This window comes from Trichosurus vulpecula, chromosome 6 (genome assembly GCF_011100635.1).
Source record: "Trichosurus vulpecula isolate mTriVul1 chromosome 6, mTriVul1.pri, whole genome shotgun sequence".
In the NCBI taxonomy this organism is placed as follows: Eukaryota; Metazoa; Chordata; class Mammalia; order Diprotodontia; family Phalangeridae; genus Trichosurus; species Trichosurus vulpecula.
Window position 1 is genome coordinate 238,155,346 of NC_050578.1, and position 23,207 is coordinate 238,178,552.

The window sequence follows — 23,207 nt, forward strand, 5'->3', positions numbered from 1 at the left end:
TTCTGTCCCTTTAGAGACCTCTCTGTGAAGAGGACCTATACCTTCTCTCAAAGTTGGAAGCCAGAAGACAAGTAGAACCTCTCCCAAACTGTTGACAGCTCTGTCCCTCATACCAACATATAGACTTGAGTAAAGAAGTCCAATTAAAAGGCTACTGCAAGAGATGACTAGGCCTTGAACTAGATGATAGCAGAATGAATGGAGAGAGGGGGGCAGGTGTGAGAAATATTGTGAAGGTAGAAATGACTTGATTTTGATTGGCCATATGAGTAAGGAAGAATAAGGAATCAAAGGGAAAGCCAAGGTTATGAACCTGGGTGACTGAGGGGGTGATGGTACCCTCAAAAGCAATAGAAAAATTTGGAACAAGGCTTGGGCCACTATCCTACGGGGATGGGAGGGAGGGGAAGGGAAAACACCACAGACATTAGTGAATGTGGTAGGTTAGATAAGGGAAGAACTTTTTTCATGTGACCACTAGAGGTAAGAAGAAATAATTTTGTTGTTTCTATTTTAGCTCATTATTCTTGACAACCAAATTCAATGTGCAGTGGTTTCTACTTGCTGAAGCAATTCAAATATTATCAGTGCCTTCTATATTTCAGTAAAAGTGTCAGAGCCAAGAACTTGAGTTCTTCATTTAAGGTGACTTAAAGAATGTATCCCTAGGGCAGCTTTATATGGTCATTCAATTAGCACAGCCTGATTGCCTCGATGTATTCCAGGAAGGAATTCCAGAGAATACCATTTCCTTCTCAAATTAGCAACACATGCATCCATCATGAGACTCCACATCACCCTGTCAGGTCTGAGTGAACAAACTCAAGGTTACGTTACAAATACTAGCATTTTAGATCATACATACTTCAGGAATAGGCAGCTGAAGTTCCAACTGTATCCAGTTTCCAAAATGAATTCAGCAGGTCTCCTCCTGCTTCTTTAGTTAATTACAGAATGCCAGTGGGAGGGGAAAAAAATAACCCAAGACACCTGTGACGAATAATTCAGTTTCACAAACTACACATCTGGAAACTGAATCTGGCATGCCATGGGAAAGAGATTTGTCATTCTAAACTGTAAATCATTACTGTTTTCAACATTTAGGTCTAAGAATAATGCAAATTAATTTTATAAATAAGGTTAGAGAACTGGTCTTTCTCCCTGCCCCAAACCCTTGCCCTAGTAAATTTTCCAGGGAATAATCATGGCAGTGTGATCATTCCTTTTTCCTTTAGAAACTGGAAAATTAAGAAGGAAGACAAGTATTTCTCCTCTGCCAAACTCTTGCCAACTCTGTACCTCACACCAACATGCAGACTTGAATGAGGAAGTCCAATTAAGAGGCAAGAGATGAATAGGGCTTGAACTGGGGTGATAGCAGAGTGAATGGAGAGAGGGGGCCAGATGTAAAGGTAGAAATGACAAACATCATTTTGGAGCCTAGATATTTATCTGAAACACTGAGCAGATGTGTTACTAATTACAAGCAAGGGAATGCTGTGTTTTCTCTGAAAATGACTTTTTTCAAGTCATTCAGCCGCTGTTAACAATCTGTCCACTTAAGATTTGGAAACTGCAGAAGTAAGCTTGTTTGTTTAAATTCATAAATAACATTAAAGAATAACTGTTGGCCCTATAGGACACAGCATTGCCCTCTAGACTTATGCATGTAGCCTAACCAGGGCCCAATCCTTGGGGAGGCTGACCTTTAATGAGAGGGAGCTGAGACCCCTTTTATTCATACCCTTCGGCTCATTAAACTCCCACACTGGTCCTTCAGGGACAAATTACATAAAGGTTAGAATATGGCCCATTTGGAGTTTCTCCCTAAAGGAGTGAGTAGGTTACATTATGAATTAGGTATGGGACAGCTACTTATTTCCTACACACAAAAGAAATGTTAAAGGACACAAAGACCCATAGGAAGTCTATTAGAGCTACTTAAATACTCTTCCACAGGCTGAGTCACAAGTATTAAAACATAAAGCAGTTTGCAAGATCACAAAATAGTACACATTTTATTGCACTTCTGCAATGCTTAAACAATTCCCGGACATCCTCATGCTGGCCTTATTCTCTCTAATATGGGAACTTCCTGAGGCACAAGTCAGCTCCACCACATAGACCCGTGAACTCATATGGTATAAGGTCCAGAATTCCCATGACTGGGGAACCCTGTACCTCCCACATAACCATAGGGTGATCTTTTGATACCAAAGGAAGAGGCCAAGTATCTTCAGACTGATTATAGGTAGTAGTTTAATCAATCATTATGAATATTTACAAACAGGAGCAATCTTGGGTCTGGGGCAGCAGCCAGACAATTCAGTTGATCCTTGCTAAGAATCACCAAAATCCCCATGGTAATTATAGAAAACAAAAAGAGGAGGCGCTAGAGAGTACATTACTACTAATCAGTGGAAATTTTTGGTTTTCTGCTTAGTAATGAGCTTGGGAGTTAAGCCAATGTTATGCCCAAACATAAGTTTGTGTATCGATCATGTCCCAGTCACATATATATATCACAACATTCTTGTTATGGCTTTCATAGGTCATAGTATCATAAGTTATGACTCAGTGTCTACAGTATAATTCAGTATCTAAGTTATGATTGTTAACAGGCCACCATGTTCAGGCTTCTACCTTTCACAGAGTTTAAGGTTTTATGGCTTTTCACTTATCACTGGATTTTATGGCTTTTTCCCCAAAAGGGAACCCTATACATGGTTATATCCAAATACAGGCACTTACACATCAAAATCAAAGTCTGGTCACTTCTTAGGAAAGAAGTCACAAAGCAGGTATGGCACCAGAGGTCTCCACAAGCTAACCGAGTTCATCTGCCATTTGGGAGAGTTTTGCCATTTGTTTGGTATGAAAGAAAAGCACTCCACCTCTTTGCTATACATTATATAGTGTCACCAGAAGAGTCAAAGGAAGAAGAGTGAGTGGAAAGTTATCTCTCTTTTTTTATCTGATGAAGTACCCTGATGCAGGTGGGAGGAGGACCAAGGAAGCAGTCAGGCATCAAGGATTTACAACGCTGAACCAATCTGTTTCCTCCTTCTCTATTTCTAGCTTTCCCAAAAGGATGGAGAATGCATTGGTGACTTTTTGTCTTTAACTCTTAAACTCAACTGCTCAAGAGAAAGAGGTAGAGGGCATTGTCCTCCCTGCTGGGCACCCCCCTTCATCCCTACTGCAATGCTGCTTTTCCACATTGTCTACTGCAATTCACTCAGCTACCAGATAATTTTAGGATAAGTGATACTGAGTTCCTTGGGGAAAGAAAGTTGCTCAAAACCAATTGGTTTCCAGAAGCTAATGAAAAAATGTCTCCTGACATTTTGGAGGGGAAGACCATATTTAGTTCTGAGGTTAGTGACAACCATAAACATTTGAGTTTGTGCAAGGTTCCAAAAAATAGCCCTGCAAATGTGGAACCAATATTGAGGCGAGGGACGAGGACCACTTTATAAAACTACAAACCCATTAGCTCAACATCTGTAATCTATAAAAGAAGGAAAATAACATGGTAGGGCATGACTGAAGAGCATAGATGTAGACATGGAAACACAGGGGAAGATAAACAGTGCTGATTTAAAAGAGCATTGTATCTGCCTAATAACACCGACTTCTCTGAGCAGCTTCATTTAAAATGAATGTTGCCATCAATGCTGTATTACCTTCCAGACAGGCTGACAGAGTCCTGTTGAGACTTCTCAGGTATTACAACATTTTCTATTTATCCCTATCCCAGATCACTCAATTTTGTTTTACTTTCTATGTGCAGAAATGGCGCTTTTCATTAATTCTTTAGAAGAGGAGACAGCTAGGTGGTGCAGTGGAGTCAAGGAAGTCTCGAGTTCAAATCCAGTTTCAGATACTTACTGCGTGACCTGGGGCAAGTCACTTAGCCTTTGCCTCAGTTTATCTGTAAAATAAGGATAATAACAGCACCTCCCTCCCAGGATTTTTGTGGACATCAAATAATATCATATTTATAAAATTGCTACATAAATGCCAGCTATTGTCATTAAGGGAATTGGAATCCAAGTCGAATGTAAGTCAACAATGGAAGATATAGAGTGTGCACGTACTATGTACAGTGTCATATGTATTTGAGGGTGTGCAAATAAAACAAAAATATGAGGGTGCAAATCCCGGCTCTTAGGAAGGAATAAATTCAAAGTGGGCCACACAGGTTCCAGGGTAGATTAAAATAGGAAGAACAATCAATAGGACTGCCAACTCCTCAGAGCCAGGGATAATGTTTATATATATATATATATATATATATATATATATATATATATATATATATATATATATATATATATATATATATATGTGTGTGTGTGTGTGTGTGTGTGTGTGTACATATATATATATGTGTGTGTGTGTATGTGTGTGTGTCTGTATATATGTGTGTATATGTATATATATATGCATGTATATGTGTGTATATGTATATATATATGCATGTATATGTGTGTATATGTATATATATGCATGTATATATGTGTGTATATGTATATATATATATATGTGCATGTGTATATATGTGTGTGTGTGTATCCATACATACACACACGTATATTTACAAACTGAAACCTGGAAGAGACCTTAATTTAGAAAGGCCCAGGTTACCCACTGCATCCTGGACCATTACCGGTCATCTTGACCTTGTTTTGCCAGCAGACTTTGATGACTGTGGAAGAGAGAGTGAGGCTGATAACCTTCACAGCTCTGCCTCACTTATAGCCAGTTCATTCACAAGTCAAGAAATAACCCTCGTGATGTCATTGGTACTCTTCAAGATTGAAGGGCAAACAACAGCAACACATGTATACACACACACATACATACATACACACACACACACATATATGGTGTCTCAAAATAAATTTTCAATTTCAGTTTTCAGTTTCAATAAATCTCAAAATAAAATTACGGGTAGTTTCATAATAATATTAATTAATAATATATTATGACAATCATATTCTATGTTACAGCGTATATAATATACGATATAATAATAAAATTATTAAAGCTACTAAAGCTTGAAGGTATAAAACTTCAAATTGCACTAAGATTTTTAGGATGCCCTGTACATAGATATAGATAGTGTGACAAGAGAATTTCTGGCTCAGACTTCTTGGTACCACTGTGATAAGATGAGGACAATTTGCCAGTCTACTTTGGACTTTTGGACATTAGTCCTAAAAGACAAATCAAACCACCTGTAAGATGAAAGCTGGGAAACAAACTGGAGCTCCAATTTTGAGCGCCTGGCAGGCATTCTTATCTTCCCTTTTCTGTTGCTTGTTTCTAGTGGTATATTGTGATCTTCTTTTCCTGTTTCTTATAGTATTGTTTTTTATGCTGCTTATGTAGTCACATGATAAATAAGGCTGCTTAAAGTGTTGTGCTGGGCTTGCTGACTCTCACACACGATCAGTTGAGCCTAGTCTCTAAGTGTAATAAAACTATGGTTAACTATCTCTGCATTGTTGATTTGATGATTGACAACAGTACCTAATCAATGGACCATTAGATGACTTTATCTCAATTTGTAAATATATATGTGTGAATATATGTATACACATACATAAATATATGTGTATATATGTATAAAATAGGCAGCGAAGTGGCACAGTGTGCAAAGACCTGAGTTGAAATCTAGCCTCAGACAGTTACTAGTTGTGTGACCCTGGGCAAATCACTTAAACCTTTTTGCTTCAGCTATCTCATCAGTAAAATGATCCAGAGAAGGCGATGGCAAACCACTCCAGTATTTCTAAGAAAACCCCAAATAGGGTCACAAACAGTCAGACATGACTGATTGACTGAACAACAACAATAACAAATGTATAAAATAGAGTCCCCCCACCCAAAAAAGAAATAGTAGTCAATATTGTCATTGGCTGGCTGCAAAGTGGAACAGTGGAAAAAATGGCCTATTGTCCAAAACTGTGGAGTGTTAATGCTTCTGTATATTTCCCTGGTCAAGCTGAATCTATCATATTATCTTGATTTCTGGGTGCCACATTTTCTAAAGGACTCTGACAAGCTGTAGAATGACCAGAGGATGGCAATCAAGATGATCACAGGCCTTAAACTCCTGTCTGCAAAGGATTAAAGAGTAAACTCTAGAAGGACATGACAGCAAGTCACTTAACTACTGCCTCAGTTTACTCTTGGGGCATTATGTAGGAAAGGGATTAGGCTTATTCAACTTGGCCCTATAAAGAGAACAAGAAACCATGCTGCAAAGACTTAAATTTAGGCTCCAAGGATAGAAAATACTTCCAAATATTTCATGAAATGTGCTGCTTGCAGAGATTTGAGGCTCACTTGGCTGTACTCCTCTGATCCTGGGCCCCCTCCTTCTAACTGGAGGACTATGAGTTCTTCCCAGAGCCTCCATTCAGGGAGGGCTCCCAGGCCAGTCAACTCTTCATTTCTCACCAGGCTGCATACATTAGGCCTTCTCCATAGTGTCCTTGTACCAGGTTCCTTCTTGACCTCTTGCCCTCCCCTTTCAGGTTCCTTTTTATGTAATCTTCCCCATTAGAATGTAAGCTTCTTGAGGGCCAGAATTGTCTTTCTTTTTGCTTGTATTTGTATTCCCAGTTCTTAGCACAGTACATGGCATATAGTAACTACTTGAAAAATGCTTGTTGACTGACTGTTGTCTCCCACCTCCCCTCCCCCAGTAGAACCCATAAGAAAAAGGCTGGATTTCAGTTTGTTGGTCACATTTAGGAAGGAGATCTTTATTTAGGTATAGGCTGAATAAGCCCCATCCAACTCTGAGATTCTGTGTCTCAAATCCTAGAATCCTGTTGGGCCTCCTAACTGAAATTAATCCTCTTGACTTGAGGGTCATGGTACCCTTTAGGATACTGAGTTATATAAGTTCTAAAATTCTTTATTCATAGACTATAAGTGAGGGGACTTCACCCCATACTTAATCCTTCAGAGGAAAAGAAATAAGTGGTATGGACCAAATTTACTGCTAAAATCACAGCCAACAGAAAATGCTCCTACATGAACATTTGTATCCATTGGCATGTAAAAACTAGCTTGGAGTACAGATTCTGAGTCCTCAGAAAAGAAAATGAAGGAAAGAAACAATAGACTAATAGAATAACAGAATGTTAGAACTGAAAGAGAATATCAAGTACATCAGCTCTGGAGTCAGAGATCATAGGTTCAAATCCCACCTCCAAGGCTTACTACCTCTCTAGTCTTGGACATGTCAGTTCTATTTGAGTCTCAGTTTCCTCATCTGTAAGAATTGGATCTTGGACTGGATAGTCTCTGAATCCCTTTTTCAGTTCTGTATCTATGACCTTATGATTTGTCATTATATACATCAAACCAGTGGGAAGTCCAAGCCCCAATATGTTCTAGCAACTGTTGTGAGTAAATTTAATAAAGGAAGACTGAAGTACAGACTCTGAGCAAGATCGGGTTATTAACACTGATGGCTGTAACTGTTAACAAAGCAGGTCAGACTGACCACCTCAGTAAAGCCAGCAACATCAATGAGGAGGGGGAACCTCTTTATTGACACAAAGGAAAGAAGAGGGTCTAGGTAGTAGTGGAACATTAAAATTGGCTCAGCTAAGAAAATGGGCTGGCATTCAGGTGAAGCTAATCATGCCCATCTCTGACAATTAAGGAATGTTGGTTGTTTTATGGGACTCATCCCCATCTTTGCTAGGAGATGAGTACTACCAGACTTGCTGTTCCCTTGGAGGAGATAATATCTCCCCTAATTGAACAAAGACAGGTAAGGACAAACTTCCCTTTTAGAGATGGCACCAGGTTAACTTACTGGCACTTAAAGACAATAAGCAGAAAGTGCAGGGGCAAAGGGTATGAGAGACAACTTTTCCTTTAATTATACCTTTAAAATAACTCAGAAAGAAAGTTAAATTCCCAAGCTCAACTCAAAGATATAGCAAGGTGGTGTTAAAATAGATGTATACTCAAACATAAAATTAATACTGCATAAAAATCAGTTACATTGTGAAATCAATACAAAGGAAATGAGAAGTAATACTAATTTTGATACTTTCATAATAAAGTATGATTTTTGCTCAGTCTTTCTGTTTTCTTTTATGATAAGAGAGATCCAAAGTTCTGCTTTCCACTAAAATTAGTTTGATTCTATCTTGATAAAAGTAGACAACTAGGGGATGCAGTGGAAGATGGGTTGGGCTTGGAGTCAAGAAGTCCTGAGTTTGAATATTTTCTCAGATACCTGCTAGCTGTGTGACTCTGGACAAGTCACAACCTCTCTATGCCTCAGGTTCATCATCTGAAAAATGGAACCTTACCTCATAGGGCTGTTGTGCAAAAAAACGAGATAACATGTTGAACCCCTTGCCAACTTTAAACTCTTATAAAATGCTAACTATTATTGTTATTAGATATTATTGACGTTATCACTTCACCAGGAACTATTTAGCAATGGTTTGTTGTTGTTGGTTTTTTCCCCAGATTGCTGGACAAATTAGGATGATGTTATCCAATACGTGGACGGGACATGACAAATGATACTACTACCACCAACGGCTCTGTTGGAAGTGTGCATAGGTGTCCAAAAATGTTAGTTTCAAAAAGCAAAGGGAAGCTAGTGGACAAGAATACTTTTGGCAAAGCCACTCTACAAGCCACACCCTATGCTAGGACCAAATGAACATGATCTAGAGTTGGAAGCGAACATCTATCCCAATTCTTTCATTTTATAGATTTAGGGCAGCTAGGTGGTACAGTGAATAGAGTGTCTGACCTCGAGTCAGGAAGACCTGAATTCAAATCCATTTACTTACTAGCTGTGCCACCCTGGGCAAGCCACTAACTTTGTTTGCCTCAGTTTCCTCAACTATAAAATGAACTGGGGAAGGAAACAGCAAACCATTCTAGTATCTTTGCCAAGAAAATCCCAAAAGAGGTCCCAAAGAGTCAGACTCAACTGAAAAATGAATAAACAAAAAAAGATGTGGATAGTGAATTCTGTAGAAGTTAAGTGATCTAAATCATATACCTATTAAGTAACAGACCTGAGATTTGAACCCAAGGTTCTCTGACTCCAAATCTAAAACTTTTTTTTTCCACTGTGTCTTTCCTGCCAAGGTATGGTCCTTTTTAATATTCTCCTCCCTTTCTATGATTTGCATGATCCTACTTTGTGGCCCTATCAGAGACCTTCAACTCTCTGCACCAGGAAGATTTTAGCTGGAAGTTGGCAGTGGGTGATGGAGAGGGCAAGAAAGCCAAGGACCAGGAAGGGCAGGGCAGATAAAAGCCACTGGAAAGGAACATCCTTATACTTACTAAACACCGAGAGGGAGCTTTACATTTCCCTGGCAAAGCAAATGATTGTCGCAGCCTCAGCCAGGTCTGGATTGGTCTCCATTTCTGGCTAGGGATTTGCTGCAGGCTAAGTTCTTCTTTGCCTCTTGCGCAAAAGCAGGCTTCCTGTGTGGGGCCAAATTCCTGTGTCAAGCAACATCAGTTTCCCAATCTCAAATACTTGGTGTTCCTGAGGTGAAGGACAAATTACCATCCCAATGTTTCCATCTTCCCCACTTTGAGCTCAGGCCAGGATGTGGGCAAGAACACAACCTTCCATCCTTGAAAGGTTAGGAGATGATGAAATGACTTGTTTGCTGAAGATAGAATTCTTTACAATGTCATAGAGTGAGGAAAGAGCTGGATTTGGGCGGAGGAAGACCTCACTCAAATCCTGCCTCAGACACTCAATAGCTGAAAGACCCTAGCTTACAACTTCTTTGACTCTCACATGCTTCAATTTTAAGATGATAATAATTACACTTACGTTACAAGGTCATTATAAGGATCAAATGAGATAATGTATGTAAACTGCTTTGGAAACCTTAAGGTTCTGTGAGAATGTGAGCTATGTCATAATGCTTTCTATTATAATGAATTTGTCCTTGTTCCCTGATACAATATGAAGCATAAGCAATTTGTAACAATAGCCGGGTTCCAGAGATACCACTGCTGGGCATATACCCCCAGAAGGTATGTAGCAGTATTGTTGTGGCAGTAATAAACTAGAAACAAAGGAGATGCTCATCAGTTGGGGAATGGCTCAATATAGCCTGTGGTACATGGAAAGGTACTACACAATAAGAAAAGATGATTGTGCTACGAGAAGCATGGGAAGGTTTATATGAACTGACGCAAAGTAAAATAAGTTGAACACATAAAGCAATATGCATGAAGATGAAACAAGGTAAAGGAAAGGACAACACTAAAATGTTCAGAATTGTATGTTATGAAATTATAATGCCTACTTTACTCTGCAGAGGCAGAAGTCTTGAGTGAGGGACACTGTCAGACTTGGTGGATGTGTTGGGTAGTTAGTTTTGCAGAAGTGTTTTCTCCTCTTTTTTTATCCTTTGGTTTAAGGCATGGCCCTCCTGAAGGGGAAGAGTGGAAAAACATATATTGTAAAATGTAGATGGTATAAAAACAAAAGATACCTATAAAACATGTACAAACAAAGAACACGTACCTTTATTTAGCTAGATTTATTTGGGAGAGAGTTGGGGGAAATACCTTAAGCTGCATCAGTCATTATCAGACCACATCACCTAGCACTGTTTTTTGTACAAAGTAAGCACTTAATAAATGTTTGTGGAGTTGAATTAAATTGAATTATTTCTTCATAGAATCAGAGAATCCCAAAGTTGAAAGGGATCCTAGAAATTATTTAGTTCAACCAAGGGAAAAGGATAGCAAGTTTCACGGTGGAATTGTTTTTATCCATTTCGTCCTCACCTCCAGTCTATGACTTAAGAAAGGTAATTTTCTATTTTTTTCATCATTGGTAGTGATGGAGACCAGCTGTTCACTCTTATTTGTCTGAAAAGCTTCATATTTCTTTTGTACTAATCCTTTTCTCCATGGTGGAATCATCTCACTTCCTTTATTCTTTTGAACTTTCTTCAAGTCTCTGGTCAGAGTTCATACTCAAAACAACAATGACTGTAGCAGTACAAACTATCCCTCTAAAAACATTCTTTTAGAATATTTTTCCACCCTAATAGCATGCCTGAGCCAGAATCTACAGATGCTGGCCTTGCAGAGAACTGGCACCATGGCAAATAGGGTTGGGTTTTAAAAGATGTATCATACATTTGATTAAATTCCTTAACATAAGCAATCTTCAGACTGCTTCCTGCCTTCTATATGGTCAATAACCAGATATAGCAATGTTTTGGGGGAGTGAGGGGATGAAAGAGAAACCTACAGCCAATTGAATAAGAAGCTTGTCCTGGCACTATCCCAACTCCAATAGGCTTGAGCTGGTTACAAGTTGGTTGTTTCTATCAATACAGCAGGCTGGATAAACATAGAGCCAACAGGTGTAGTCATGAATTGATAGAACAGGCCACTGGTTATTTTTAAGTCCTTGGCCTTGGACATCATTCCCTGAATGAGGTGACCTTTTTTCCTGAGGCTGCTTTTGAAAACAAAGCAGCCTGCAAAAATGGGCAATCCTTCAAGAAGGAACCATGACCTACTGTTGGCACTAAAATGTCATTATGAATTTCACCTTCCAGAGAAAGGTGAGAATTCTCAGATGCTCTAAAATTATAGCCAGTAAGAGATGGAATTACCATCTGCACACACTGGCATCTTTTCTAACACACAATGATGATTCAAACAAATAATCATAACTCATTTGCCCTTTCCTCTTTCTGCCTTAGAAATTCCACTTTGTGGTTGTGAATGTCTGACTTAGTCAATTACCTCATTTACATGAAAACAACCAATGATCCACATAGCAAAGAAAGCAGCTCCAAGGAAGGGTTTGAAATTCTAAGCAAGTTAAAAATCTGTTTATTCACAACCTCTTCACATAGAAGCATTTTCTTTTGGCAGAGATATTAGTTATTATCTGAGAGGAGGAGTCATGGGATACTCAGAAAATAGTTTCATCTGTTGCTTAGAAATGCAATAGATTGAAAATTGGTTAGCAGGCGGCAGATGCCAAGAGAACTTTTTTCCCCCATAAAGTTGGAATGAAGTTCCCCATGTCAGTGCCCAGGAAATAGCATTCAGCAGACTTGATGGCCTTTAATGTCCCTTTCAGCTCTGAATCTATGATCATTCTTTTTACAGGAGTGAAGTAGTCATACCCATAAACACTGAAGAAAAAAATTACATGTATATGTAATATGAATCAGAGTTATAACAAAGATGAGGTGATCAGGGCTTTGTTCCAGGGTGCCAAATGTAGAGTGCTGGCAGAATCTGCATTCCTTCAGTAGCACAGAAGCAACATCATTCAGTATCTAGTTAGCAAAAATAACTGGTTCAAATTGGAAGCTACCATATACTAGGATGAGATAAACTCCTACTCTGCCTTGCCTCCTTCAACCACCCCAATGGCACAACCTTTCCAGTAGTTCTTTTTTCTCACCACACTTAATTATGGCATTTTCTCACAGCATCCAAATTCCTACTTATGGCTTTGAAATTATTTTTAGGGAAGAGGCAGAAGGTAAAGAGCTTTATTTAGAGATATATTGTTCTTCATCCTTTTAGGTTAAGGGCTTGAGCTTTATGGAAGGTCACAAAATCAAATTTTTTTTAAAAAGTGAGGTTTAATCACCAGGTCTTTTATTAAGGGGATCTGTTCTGTGAAATTTGGATTCAGTCAAAGAGCTGCACTTGAGGACCTAGAGGAACACATTTGGCCTTGAGGCCACAGGTTCCCCACCCCTGGAACTATTATAGATGGTTGGATGAATGAATGAAAAAACTTACCAAGTACTCAGGACTCTGCTTGGGGATACCATCTACTAGAAGTACAAATACAAAAGCAAGATGGGCCCTGCCCTCAAGGACCTTATATAGGATGAGTTCTACCACTAACTGGCTGACACACAGAACATAATAATTTCTCTCTAATCTGGAATGCATTAAATTGGAACATTCACAGACATGTCAATTATGGACAGGCTGTGAAGCTGGCAAAGGTCTGGGCCTTCTCCCTTTCTCTTTTTCACCGTTTGGACCTGCTGCCCCCTCTATCCTCTATTCACACTGCCACCCATTCCAAGAATTACCCAGAACCTTCGGTCTTTCCCTTACCTTCTCAGAGCTTCCTACTGCCAAACTGCTTGGATCACTCTTCATGGCTTCACATTCTAAGGAACTAAAATCATTTCTTCCTTTACTTTGTTAGTCTATTCCTTGGATGTGAATGAGTTTACCACGCAATGGTTTACTCTATATTTATATGTGTTACATATATTAATTAGGTTTTTATCAAAATTAATGGCCCAGCTCATCAGACTCCCTCCATGAAGCCTTCCAAAGGGAATGCAAACAAATAGGTCTTAGACAGAAGCAAATACCCTTTAGATACATCATCTCATTTCACAGAACTTAAAAGCTGGAAGGCACCTTAAAGGCCATCTTTTACCAGGCCTAGAATCCCTTCTACACATCCAATAAGCAGTCTCCGTCATCTGCTTGAAGACCTCCAGTGAAGGAGAACCCATTCTCCAATCTCTTCTACTTCTAGACATGTCTGGTTTCCCTTGGATCCAGCACACATCAGTCTCTTCTACTCCTTGTTCTCAGTTCTGTCTTCTGGGGTCAAAAAGACCCTCTCTAGCTTTGAAAGTGATCTAGATAGGGATTTTTCCTAATTTTCTTGTTAGGCATATTTTAGCAAGTATTCCTTTTCAAATGTGGTCTGGATTTATAGTCTGATGGTTTCAAGATATCAAGTCAACAAATCAGCAAGCATTTACTATGTTCTAGCCATCATGTTAAGTGCTGGAGACACAAAGAAAGGCAGAACCACAAAAAGTCACTTCCTACAAGGAATTTTCATGCTAATGATCAGCTGAAGCTTACTACTTGATAGACTTGAGGTTATTAATTCTGGACTGAAAAGTTTAAATTTGAAGAAACAGACAATAAGCATTCTCTAAGAAGGCCTGGAGTCTCTTGAGCAAGGAGTGATGGCATACAGGACAGCTGTATACAGAAATTTTGTATTCAGAAGACCCTTGAAATTGTTGAGACTGTAAATTTCTCAAATGGAAGGATGTCCCAGAAGGCCAGAGTGTAGCCATGGCTGTATCATGGTAAGAGCTACACTATAGGGGGATTCACCTAGAATCAGTGCACAGAATATATTGACAGTGAAGAGAGACTGGAGGCAAGGTTAATGCTGAAATGATCTAGGCATTCCAGGCAAAGGTGACCAGACTCGGGGTGATGGTTGTGAGAATGGAAAGAAAGAATAGAGGTGATACTTCCATTTAAAAATGGAAAGTGTTAATATTGACAGTGAAAGACATTTAGTAAAGCTCTTAGGCAAAGAAGTTGGACCCAATATCAAATATGAAATCCAACATATTGAAAGTTTCAAGGATCTGTTCTGATGGACTGACACAGGGACAAAAACAAGGAGTGAACCTATGATTTTATTTGTAAAAGTCCTCCCAGATAAAGAACTCCCTCATACCTTTGGAGATCACCATATTCTCTGCTACTTATAGTCTTGGAAAATAACCCAGAGAAATGGCAAGTCAAGTGACTTACCCACAGTCACACAACCAGTTCCAGTTAGAGGCAGGGCATGACTCCAGTTTTTTCTGGCTCTGAGGCCATCTCTCTACTCACTACATTACTCTATCTCTGATAGACTGACATATATAGATGAAATGACTAAATCTTTTCTTTGATTATAAATTTACAAACATTAGAGTCAATGTTTCTGACATCACCATTTAAAGTTCTTCATATTTTGTCCTTTCATTATAAAAGATATTGTCCCATGTTCTATTCTTCCACTCTACATAGAAAGAGCAATTTACTGGAAGCGAGATTCCAAAAACAAACAAACAAATAACAAAAAGAAAAATTAAAAATAAAGTTAGATTCCTTCTCCCACTCTCTATAAAACACCCAATTTCTTATATTCATCCTGAAATTTATAAGCTGTCATACAAGCACAGCTTTAGAGTTGAAAGGAATTTATTCTACACCATACCCTGATTTGACAGTTGAAAAACCTAAAGTTAAAACAATGATAACAAAAAAAAACTATTGTAAGGTCAGTTTACTGTTTTGTTTGACCAATTATTGTCTTCTCCTCAGAGACAAGGAGGTACTGTACTAGAATGATATCTATTTACTTCTTTAAATATTGTTAGTCTAGGGGAAGCAAGTTTTAGTTCAAGTGAGGCTATCTATCATTATTTCTGAATGGAGAAAGAGTATACCAAGCTCTATCCAAAACAACTCTCACCACCAAATGCCAGTCCTGTGACGAACACACGTAGCAAATGGTGAATAACTCATTCACCCAAGTCAACAGCAAAATAGAAATCAAAGAAAATATACATATGAGAATACATGCCAGATGATAGAGATTGAATGAGCTTTCCCTTTGTGAGTGAGATAATTCAATGAGAGAGGGGGGGGAAGAGGGAGAGGGAGAGAGAGGGAGGGGGAGAGGGGGACAGGGAGGGAGGGAGGGAGAGGGAGAGGGAGAGAAGGAGAGAGAGAGAGAGAGAGAGAGAGAGAGAGAGAGAGAGAGAGACTGACTCAGATATCACCCAATGGGAACTTCCACAAAGTAGTGTAGCAAGCTAGGGAAAGGGACATGATCAAAGCTCTACATGTCAGTTTCTTTCCAGAGTCTTTCTCTCCCTTAAGTGACCTAAAGAGAGATTAGAATGGAGCTTATTCTCAGTCAAAGATAGAAGCCAGAAGAACCCTAAACTTTTATCTCTTGTTCTCAACTACTCCATCACTCACCCCTCAGGCAGGCACAGGACATGTAATCAATATCCACCCTAGAGGAAGAGTCCAGTATGATTGACTCTTTGAACTAAGGGTTTCCCTATTACTGGATCATAGTTCTACAGCTGGAAAGAACCTTAGAGATCATTTAGTCCAACCTACTCATTTTGTAGAAAGTGAAACTTAGGCCAAAGGAAATAAAATCTTTGCCCGAAGTCACATAGGTAGTGAGGGACAGATAACCAAATACAAATACAAGTCTTATTACTGTTCTACTTACAGCTCTATAATGGACCATATAACCATCATAGATGGAGGGGGAAAAATCTGAGGTCTTTTTTTGTTATTAATAAGACTTTTTTCAGTTTGAACCAAGTTAAAATTCAGTTTATTTTATCAGGCACACAGCCTACCAACCACAAAACAAATTTAGTATTAATCCATAGTTTTGATCAATTTTATCTCTATGTGAAGTCATATGACTTCACATTATGATTTAGTGACACAAGCACAATAAATTTAATCCACGTCTCTAAAGGCCAGGCAATTGAACCATGATCTGGAGAGCCTAGAAATATTTAGAAGTAGCTAGGTGGTAAAAATGTTGGGCCTGCTGTCAGAGACCTAAGTCAAGCTTTAGGAATTTACCAGCTGTGGTCTGTCTACCTCAGTTTCTTCATCTGTAAAATGAGGATGATAACAATAGAATCTACCTCCCAAGGTTGTATTTAGAAAGTGCTTTGCAAACATTAAAATGCAGGCTATTGTTGTTAGTATCTTGACAGGCTTGAATAAGGGGCCAGACTGAATAAGATAAGGTTTCATAGGCATACATGGAAAGTCTTCAATTTCATTTCAAAAAATCAACTGCCCAGTTGTGTGAGTGGAAAACATGGCTAGACAGCTGCTCATGGGAAAAAAAAACACCTATGTTATCTTAGGAGACTACAAGCTCAGCATAAATCGTTTGTATAAACAGAAGGCAAAAAAGTTATTTTGACATAGGCTTCTTCATTCTGGTCCCATATTCTTCTACTCTAGTCATACTATATCTCAGGAACATAGATAGGAAGAAACTGTAGATACTGTCAAGTCCAGAGGTGGGGAAGCTGCAGCCTCAAGGCCACATGTGGTCCTCTAGGTCCTCAAGTGCAGCCCTTTGGATTCAGTGACAGGACTGTACTTGAGGACCTAGAAGACCACATGTGCCCTCAAGGCCACAGGTTCCCTACCCCTGGTCAAGTCTAACTTCATTTTCTAGATAAGGAAGTCAAATCCCTAAAAAGATGAGGGACTTTCACTGTCATATAGCTAATATGTCAGAATTTGAACCCTAGTCCTCAGATCTTTCGAATCCAGATCCAGTACTCTCTTCTCCATGCAAGTGGCATCAAACTAAAATAGAACCAGGGGCTACATATTGATTAGTATTAAAATGTAATGTTACCTATATTTTATGGTATTTTCATTTATTTTGTTAAATATTTCAATTACATTTTAATCTGGTTTGAGAGCGCTGAAGAGTGCTGTGTTCCACATGCTGCCCAGGGATTGACTATTTGACACCTCTTCCCTAATCACTTATGACATCTATTTTACTCTGATTCTCTTGCCTTCCAGGCCACCCTGTTATAGCCACTCAGAATCCTGGTACTGAATATATGCCTTGTGACAGGTAAAGTCACCAGAGAGTTGCGAGATGAGAGTGTTTGTGTAATTCACAATGACATCATAGTTGTGCTCAGCAGAACCTAAGCAGTGATAATACCTCACATCTTGTCCCAAAAATACAAGTGCAGTTTTAAGCTATTAAAGCATAAAAATCATTAAGGCTTTTAAGCTATTAAAGAATAAAACCATACTCAGATTTTTGGGGTGCCCTGTAGAGTGCATTAGGACTAAGGAATTTTCTTATAACAGTTTTCTCTGTCATAGTAGTAATACTAGCATTAATACCCCCATTTTCCAGATGAGGAAATTGTGATTCAGGGAAGTTTCCCAAGGTCATATGAGTAGTCAGAGCCAGATTTCATATCCTCAGGTTTCCTGTTTCTAAGACCTCATGCAGCCTTGCATAGCTCAAAGATGGTGCATTTAGAAAAGCTGTCCCAAATTGCTAGTTACATAGAGTTAGTTTTCATAGCATTAATTATATAGGAAGGACTTAATAAATAGTTTTTCATTCATAAGATGATCTTACCAACAATGGTCATCCCTCCATTTACACAGCTCACAACCCATACATGCCTGTCTATCTCTTGTCCACGTCCTCCCATAAATCCTGCGTAATGGAATTTCCTGAAATAGCTGGGGGCTTTCCCCAATATATTTTGCCTTTGTGAGGTACCAATGGAACATTGGTTTTCCTCCACTCTGGCTATATGACCATCTGACTGCCATTGATGTTAATACATGTCCCTGATAATATTCCTATAATCTTTTTTGTGGGGAATTCATCATTGGTTATAATATACTTCACAATCTATAGGGGGTCCTTTTTCTATTTTAACTAATCATTGGCTACCTTTCATGTATCTTCCTGAGGCAAAAAAAAGGTTGACTTGCCCAGGGTCACACAACTAGCAAGTGTCTGAGGCCAGATTTGTCCTCAGGAAGACAAGTCTTCCTGACTCAAGGCTCAGCGCTCTATCCACTGAGCCACCTAGCTGCCTACTGCTATTGAGAATCATTTGGGAAATCCTGTCAGTTTCCTTCTCTAACTGATTACAGTAATTGTCCTGCTCCATTATGCTTTGCACTTCTCCTTTGTTTAACATATGGAAACATTACTACTGGCAGCGCATGATTCTATACAGATGGAAATCATACATTTTTGGACTGGTCTTGTATATCACCAAAATTTATTATGGGTCTTTTGTTTAAATCTTTTTTTTTTTTGCTTTCCTGCTATTGGATAGACTCTGATGAAAACTATCTACCTGCTCCATTTTCCTTGAATACTTTTTAAAATTTCCCTGGTGACCAGGACCCTGTTCCCTTGGGATCCTTTTACTAGTCATGGCAACACTTCATGACATTTGGTGGCACCTGGATTCCTTCCCAGTTTTTCAATTTAAAACCCTAGCTATCACAGACTGGGCTCCATCTTTAGACATGAAATACTTACCTGAGAACCTGAGATGTAGCCATCTCTCCGTCCATTGCTAAGGCACACACAACCTCCCAATCGAACCATGATTTATATACTGTTTTCAAACTGTTAAGTCATTGTTGGAGATGCAGGGAGGTGAGGGATTTATTTTCAGAGCTGTTTATGCTGGCACAGTTAGGCTGTTCTAAGGTTTTCCAGACCTCATCAATTCATTAACACTAGAATAAAAGAAATAAGTCATTCATGTAAAAACAATACAGAATTAATAAGTTATTTTACTATAAATATCTTAGCTTCCAATTCGTGTATCCCACTTTTTTCTAGAAAGAAGAGATGTAAAAACAATCCTAAAAACTTGGCTGGCAAATATTGCCTATGTTTAAGGAGATAGAAGGGCTGTAAATCTCAGATTCAGATGCATTTTGTGAGGCTCCCACAGGAACAGCTTGCTATCACAGGCAGGCCTGGCTGGTCCCTGCCCTCCTTCAGGTCTTTGTGCACTTGAAAGAATGTATCTGAGAATGGTCGATTTGGGTCAAAGTAGATTTTATTAGTCTGGGCTGAAGGCCATTGTATTCAGAGTAAGTTAGAAAGTTGGGATGAGTTTCTGACAACAAAAAGATACCATTTCAGAGTGAAGGCCACAGAAGAACTCATTTAATCAGTGCAACACCATGTTGATTTTAACTATTGTGTCTAAAATAGCTTTGCCTCTGGATGTCAAAGCAGCCAGGGCCAAAGAGAGACTATAAAAAGTAACGGGTATGCGTATGGCAGACAGTAAGGAGCTTCTATTTTCCAGAACTGGTTTTAAAGGCTAGTTAAGAGAGTTTCAACTTGGGCAAGGTGACTGAGGCTCTTCCTGCGGGCATGGAAATTTAGATAATGAAAAAATAAAATAAAATGATGATATTAAAAGCGTAATCTTTCAATCCCCAGGTTTTTCTCATCATGGGTGTCTGTCTTCTCATGAATGTCTGGTATGCTAGGATCATCTCTTTACCACGCTCAGTTTTAAGGCATAATTAATGTTGTATGCCTCAAATGCCAACCCAGCTGCCAAGATGTCTAGTTATTACTCTTCTAGTTAGAACTGCCTCTAAGGAGTTTCTGGGAGAGGAGAAGAGAGGGGAAGGGGGGAGGAAGAGAAGGAAAGGGAAGAGAGAAGAGGGCAAGGAAGGAGAGGGATGGGAAAAAGAGGGGAGGGGAGTAGAGGGGAGGGAAGGGAAGGAAAAGAGAGGGAAGGGAGAGACATCTATTAGAGAAGAAAAAGATAATGTGAAGATCGAGCTCAAGATTCCAAATATCCAGGTCTCCTTTTGGACCTTGCTACTGTTACTGTGCCTTTTGAGCCTTAGTTAACCTTTATTTTGCCTTTTCAAGAAACAGCCATTTTGTCTCTGACTTACCTTGAATTCTGACAGTGGTTTCGGTTAAGAAATCAGAAAGATTTATCTAAATCTGGAAAAGGACCAGATGGAATGATCCACCATGAAACTGAGTGGGTAAATGAAGAGCTTATAGCACCATAGACAGATTCAAAATTGGAGGGACCTTAGAGGCTACCAAGTCTAGATACAGTACAGATGAGGAAAACTGAGACTGAGCAAAATTAAGAAACTTGCCCAGGAACCCATGGCTAGCAAGTATCTTTGGCTGAATTTGAATTCAAGTCTTCCTAACTTCAGGCCCTAGCCACTGTGTCGTGTGTGTGTGTGTGTGTGTGTGTGTGTGTGTGTGTCCTGTTTTTGGGGAGTAAAGACTTGCTTATTTTTTAGAGATTATACTGGGGCATTCATGCTATTCTAGACTCTGGGTTGTGTTTGGATGAAAGAAGGGGTGGAGGAGTACAAAGAGAAAAAACATGGAAACTTACATGTTCTTTTAAAGTATCGTCTTAGCTGGGGTTGTTGTGTTTGTCCCTTATTTTTGAAGAGGACCGTGACATCAGGAAAATGATGATATGACTTGCAGTGGATTTTGATTTGAGTGAGGGAGGGCTGTGCAAGGTCACCAGCCTCACTTTCTCCTCCAGAGCCATGTGGATCCAGTGACCTGATATTCATCAGGATGACTGGAGATGGCCCAGGATGCAATGGGAGACCATGGCCCTTTTAGGCTAAGGCCTTTTCAGGTACTCAGAGTGAGGTAACACCCATAGGCCTCTTTAGAAGTGAGTCAAGGGATGGCCCCTTTAATTAGAAAAAAAAAATCAAACTGGGAGGAGAAGACCCTCAGGGTTGCCAGTCAAAAGAGAAACAGTAACCATTGACATTCACTCTGAGCCAGAGGGGCCCAAAATTTTTGGTCTGTGCCCAAGCTCCACTAAATGGCTGTATAACTGATGCAGAATGAAGTAAACAGAACTAGAAGAGCAATTTATACCATGACATCAATATTTTTAAGTGACCACTATTGAGGACTTTTATAAATTCATTAAGAATGAAATGAGCAGAATCAGGAAAACAATTTATATGATAACAACACTGTAAAAACAAACAACTTTGAGAACTAAGAACTATGATCAACACAATATCTATTCACAGTTCCGGAACACCAATGATGAAACATGCTATCCATTACAGAGAAGTGACATATTGAGGGTGCAGAATTTAGTATATCCAGCCATTGAGGGAATTTCTTTTACTTGACTCTGCATATTTGTTACAAGAAATTATTTTTTCTTTTCTTTTTTCAAATGGAGATAATGGTGATGGTGCCATAAATGTAAAATGTATGTACTTTCTGAAGAGGTCACTTTCTTAGTAATTTTATTTAACTTTTCTGCTTAGTTACAAGAGATCTCTCATGAACAAGGAGTAATCTGTAAATGTGTGTCACATAATAACAAAACACATTAATAGTTTTTTAAAAGGAAGGATAGATCAAAAATAACAGGTAAAACTTAACATAAGTAAGAGAATGGTAAGGGAGTATCTCTCTGCCTGACACTACATTCTAACATACCAAAAGTACTAAAAAAAAAACTGGCATCTGTGAGCTGTCATTAGTGAGCTTTGAAAAATTGAGAAAAATCATAGAAAAATCATACCCACGGTATTAAAAGAAAAATATACATTTAAAAAAGGAAGAGGGTAGATGCTTCAAAATATCAGTAGATGACTTTGATATTGATGAAGCAGTCACTTATTATTTATTAAGTATCTCTTATTTGCTAGTTACTATATTAAATACAACTCTCAAGGAGTTTACATTCTAAGGAGAGACAAAATAAGCACATAAAGGATATACAGAATAAATGTAAACAGAATAAATCTAAAATACTTTCATAGTTTCTGATCTTTGCAATTGTTAATGCCTTCCCTCTGAAACTACTAAAGGGGTACTCTACTAAAAAGATAGTTTCAGAGAAAAGGAGAACAGTAACAGTTGCAAGGATCAGAAAAGGCTTCATGTAGAAGGTGATGCTTAAGCTGCATCTTATAAAATGCAAAAAGAGCTCAGGAGAGACTAGCTGGATACATAAACACACACACACACACGCACGCACCCACACCCACAGACACACACACACACACACATACACACACACACACATCTGGGAATCATTAACATAGAGTTGGTAATTAAGCCCAGGGGAGCTGAAGTCACCAAGAGACAAAGTGTAGAGAAAAGAAAACTAAGGAGGGTAGGACTGATATTTAGGGAACACACACAGGGGACATTATAGAGATGATGAACCTTCAAAGGATACTGAGGAGTGAAAAGAGAGGGAGGAGGTGGGGAACCAGAAGAGAGTTGTGTCATGAAATCCAGAGAAGAGAAGGTATCCAAGAGGAAAGAATGGCGATCTCTGTCACAGGCAGCAGAAGGACAAGAAGGTTTAGGGTGAAGGAAGGATTATCAAATTAGGCAACTATGAAATTATTGGGGGCTTTTTAGATAGTACTTTTAGTTGAATGATGAGGTAGGAACACAGATTGCAAAGGACTGAAGATTGAGTGGAGGGAAAAGATGTGAATACTTCATATCTAGGAGTTGGGCTGAGCATGGGAGGAGAGATTTAAGAGGGCAGCATTTGGGGGCATTAGGATTTAGTGAAAGTTGTTTGTTTTTAAGAATGGAGAAAACTGAATATGTTGAAAGACAGTAGGGAAAGAACTAATATAGATATGAAGAGGCTGAATATTCTAGTCAGCTGATAAACATTTATTAAGCAACTAAAATCTGTCAGGCACTGTTCTAAATTTTGGAGATGGGGGAAAAAGGCAAAAGACAATCCTTGTTTATGAAGAGCTCAGAGTCTAATGGGGAG

The 23,207-nt window shown here is 38.9% G+C and overlaps 1 long non-coding RNA gene across 1 annotated transcript in view; it reads right to left on the minus strand.

Moving 5' to 3' along the window:
* The window catches only part of LOC118853661, a 51,242-nt gene that overhangs the window by 22,431 nt on the left and 5,604 nt on the right, over positions 1–23,207 (minus strand). Inside the window, exons 2-3 of the long non-coding RNA XR_005010683.1 lie at positions 18,947–19,149; positions 10,338–10,463 (exon numbers count right to left, since the gene is read on the minus strand). This is a non-coding gene — a long non-coding RNA (uncharacterized LOC118853661). The remainder of the gene's footprint in view (positions 1–10,337; positions 10,464–18,946; positions 19,150–23,207) is intronic.